Consider the following 4,803-nt stretch of genomic DNA (forward strand, 5'->3'; position numbering starts at 1 on the left):
GTGCACTCCCTGGACTCACCGGGATGCATCCCCAGTGGTGCCAGTGCACTCCCTGGACTCACTGCACTGCATCCCCAGTGGTGCCAGTGCACTCCCTGGACTCACTGCACTGCATCCCCAGTGGTGCCCGTTCACTCCCTGGACTCACTGAACTGCATCCCCACTGGTGCCAGTGCACTCTCTGAACTCACTGCACTGCATCCCCACTGGTGCCAGTGCACTCCCTCGACTCACTGCACTGCATCCCCAGTGGTGCCAGTGCACTCCCTGGATTCACTGCACTGCATCCCCGGTGGTGCCAGTGCACTGTCTGGACTCACCAGGGTGCATCCCTAGTGGTGCCAGTGCACTCTCTGGACTCACTGCAGTGCATCCCCAGTGGTGCCAGTGGACTCTCTGGAGTCACTGCAGTGCATCCCCTGTTGTGCCAGTGCACTCTCTGGACTCACTGCACTGCATCCCCAGTGGTGCCAGTGCACTCTCTGGACTCACTGTACTGCATCCCCAGTGGTGCCAGGTCACTCTCTGGACTCACTGAAGTGCATCACCAGTGGTGCCAGTGCACTCTCTCGACTCACTGCACTGCATCCCCAGGGGTGCCAGTGGCTCTCTGGACTCACTGCACTGAATCACCAGTGGTGCCAGTGCACTCTGTGGACTCACAGCAGTGCATCCCCAGTAGTGCCAATGCACTCTCTGGACTCACGGCACTGCATCCCCAGTGGTGCCAGTGCACTCTCTGGACTCACTGCAGTGCATCTCCAGTGGTGACAGTGCACTCTCTGGAGTCACTGCACTGCATCCCCAATGGTGCCAGTGCACTCTCTGGACTCACTGCACTGAATCCCCTGTGGTGCCAGTGCACTCTCTGGACACACTGCACTGAATCCCCAGTGGTGCCAGTGCACTCTCTGGACACACTGCACTGCATCCCCAATGGTGCCAGGGCACTCTCTGGACTAACTGCACTGCATCCCCAATGGTGCCAGTGCACTCTCTGGACTCACTGCACTGCATCCCCAGTGGTGCCAGTGCACACTCTCGAGTCACTGCACTGTATCCCCAGTGGTGCCTGTGCAGTCTCTGGACTCACTGCAGTGCAGCCCCTGAGGTGCCAGTGCACTCTCTGGACTCACTGCACTGCATCCCCAGTGGTGCCAGTGCACTCTATGGACTCACTGCAGTGCATCCCCAGTGGTGCCAGTGCACTCTCTGGACTCACTGCACTGCATCCCCAGTGGTGCCAGTGCACTCTCTGGACTCACATCACTGAATGAACAGTGGTGCCAGTGCACTCTCTGGACTCATTGCAGTGCATCCCCAGTGGTGCCAGTGTAGTCTCTGGACTCACTGCACTGCATCCCCAGTGGTGCCAGTGCACTCTCTGGACTCACGGCACTGCATCCCCAGTGGTGCCAGTGCACTCTCTGGACTCACTGCAGTGCATCCCCAGTGGTGCCAGTGCACTCTCTGCACTCACTGCACTGCATCCCCTGTGGTGCCAGTGAACTCTCTGCACTCACTGCACTGCATCCCCAGTGGTGCCAGTGCACTCTCTGGACTCACTGCAGTGCATCCCCAGTGGTGACAGTGCACTCTCTGTAGTCACTGCAGTGCATCCCCTGTGGTGACAGTGCATTCTCTGGACACACTGCACTGCATCCGCAGTGGAGCCAGTGCACTCTCTGGACTCACTGCAGTGCATCCCCATTGGTGCCAGTGCACTCCCTGGACTCACTGCACTGCATCCCCAGTAGTGCCAGTGCACTCTCTGGACTCACTGCACTGCATCCCCAGTGGTGGCAGTGCACTCTCTGGACTCACTGCATTGCATCTCCAGTGGTGCCAGTGCACTCACTGGACTCACTGCACTGCATCCCCAGTGGTGCCAGCGCACTCTCTGGAGTCACTGCACTGCATCCCCAGTGGTGCCAGTGCACTCTCTGGACTCACTGCACTGCATCCCAGTGGTGCCGTGCACTCTCTGGACTCACCGGGGTGCATCCCTAGTGGTGCCAGTGCACTCTCTCGACTCTATGCACGGCATACCCAGTGGTGCCAGTGCACTCCCTGGACTCACTGCACTGCATCCCCACTCGTGCCAGTGCACTCTCTGGACTCGCTGCACTGCATCCCCAGTGGTTCCACTGCACTCCCTGGACTCACTGCAGTGCATCCCCAGTGGTGCCAGTGCACTCTCTGGACTCACTGCACTGTATCCCCAGTGGTGTCTGAGCACTCCCTGGACAAACCGGGGTGCATCCCCAGTGGTGCCACTGCACTCTCTGGACTCACTGCACTGCATCCGCAGTGGTGCCAGTGCACTCTCTGGACCCACTGCACTGCATCCCCACTGGAACCAGTGCACTCCCTGGACTCACTGTACTGCATCCCCAGTGGTGCCAGTGCACTCTCTGGACTCACTGCACTGCATCCCCAGTGGTGCCAGTGCACTCCCTGGACTCACCGGGGTGCATCCCCAGTGGTGCCAGTGCACTCCCTGGAATCACTGCACTGCATCCCCAGTGGTGACAGTACACTCCCTGGACTCACTGCACTGCATCACCATTGGTGCCAGTGCACTCTCCGGACTCACTGCACTGCATCACAAGTGGTGCCAGTGCATTCTCTGAACTCACTGCACTGCATCCCCAGTGGTGCCAGTGCACTCTCTGGACTCACTGCAGTGCATCCCCAGTGGTGCCAGTGCACTCTGTGGACTCAGTGCACTGCATCCCCAATGGTGCCACTGCACTCTCTGGACTCACTGCAGTGCATCCCCAGTGGTGCCAGTGCACTCTCTGGACTCACTGCAGTGCATCACCAGTGGTGCCAGTGGACTCTCTGGAGTCACTGCAGTGCATCCCCTGTTGTGCCAGTGCACTCTCTGGATTCACTGCACTGCATCCCCAGTGGTGCCAGTGCACTCTCTGGACTCACTGCACTGCATCCCCAGTGGTGCCAGGTCACTCTCTGGACTCACTGAAGTGCATCCCCAGTGGTGCCAGTGCACTCTCTGGACTCACTGCAGTGCATCCCCAGTGGTGCCAGTGGCTCTCTGGCCTCACTGCACTGAATCACCAGTGGTGCCAGTGCACTCTGTGGACTCACTGCAGTGCATCCCCACTGGTGCCAATGCACTCTCTGGACTCACTGCAGTGCATCCCCAGTGGTGCCAGTGCACTCTGTGGACTCACTGCAGTGCATCTCCAGTGGTGCCAGTGCACTCTCTGGAGTCACTGCAGTGCATCCCCAATGGTGCCAGTGCACTCTCTGGACACACTGCACTGCATCCCCAGTGGTGCCAGTGCACTCTCTGGACTCACTGCGCTGCATCCTCAGTGGTGCCAGTGTAATCTCTGGACTCACTGCAGAGCATCCCCAGTGGTGCCAGTGCACTCTCTGGACTCACTGCACTGCTTCCCCAGTGGTGCCAGTGCACTCTCTGGAGGCACTGCACTGCATCCCCATTGGTGCCAGTGCACTCTCTGGACTCACTGCACTGCATCTCCAGTGGTGCGAGTGCACTCTCTGGACTCACTGCAGTGCATCCCCTCTTGTGCCAGTGCACTCTCTGCATTCACAGAACTGCATCCCCTATGGTGCCAGTGCACTCTCTGGAGGCACTGCACTGCATCCCCATTGGTGCCAGTGCACTCTCTGGACTCACTGCACTGCATCTCCAGTGGTGCGAGTGCACTCTCTGGACTCACTGCAGTGCATCCCCTCTTGTGCCAGTGCACTCTCTGCATTCACAGCACTGCATCCCCTATGGTGCCAGTGCACTCTCTGGACTCACTGCACTGCATCCCCAGTGGTCCCAGTGCACTCTCTGGACTCACTGCAGTGCATCCCCAGTGGTGCCAGTGCACTCTCTGGACTCACTGCACTGCATCCCCAGTGGTGCCAGAGCACTCTCTGGACTCACTGCACTGCATCCCCAGTGGTGACAGTGCTCTCTCTGTAGTCACTGCGCTGCATCCCCAGTGGTGACATTGCACTCTCTGGACTCACTGCACTGCATCCCCAGTACTGACAGTGCACTCTCTGGACTCACTGCACTGCATCCCCAGTGGTGACAGTGCACTCTCTGGAGGCACTGCACTGCATCCCCAGTGGTGCCAGTGCACTCTCTGGACTCACTGCAGTGCATCCCCAGTGGTGCCAGTGCACTCTCTGGACTCACTGCACTGCATCCCCAGTACTGACAGTGCACTCTCTGGACTCACTGCACTGCATCCCCAGTGGTGACAGTGCACTCTCTGGAGGCACTGCACTGCATCCCCAGTGGTGCCAGTGCACTCTCTGGACTCACTGCAGTGCATCCCCAGTGGTGCCAGTGCACTCTCTGGACTCACTGCACTGCATCCCCAGTAGTGCCAGTGCACTCTCTGGAGTCACTGCAGTGCATCCCCTGTTGTGCCAGTGCACGCTCTGCATTCACTGCACTGCATCCCCTGTGGTGCCAGTGCACTCTCTGGACTCACTGCACTGCATCCTCAGTGGTGCCAGTGCACTCTCTGGACGCACTGCAGTGCATCCCCAGTGGTGCCAGTGCACTCTCTGGACTCACTGTACTGCATCGCCAGTGGTGCCAGTGCACTCTCTGGACTCACTGCACTGCATCCCCAGTGGTGACAGTGCTCTCACTGTAGTCACTGCACTGCATCCCCACTGGTGACAGTGCACTCTCTGGACTCACTGCAGTGCATCCCCAGTGGTGCCAGTGCACTCTCTGGACTCACTTCACTGCATGCCCATTGCTGACAGTGCATCCTCTGGACTCACTGCAGTACACCCCAA

This window comes from Anser anser (assembly GCF_964211835.1).
Source record: "Anser anser genome assembly, contig: HAP1_SCAFFOLD_148, whole genome shotgun sequence".
Classification (NCBI taxonomy): domain Eukaryota; kingdom Metazoa; phylum Chordata; class Aves; order Anseriformes; family Anatidae; genus Anser; species Anser anser.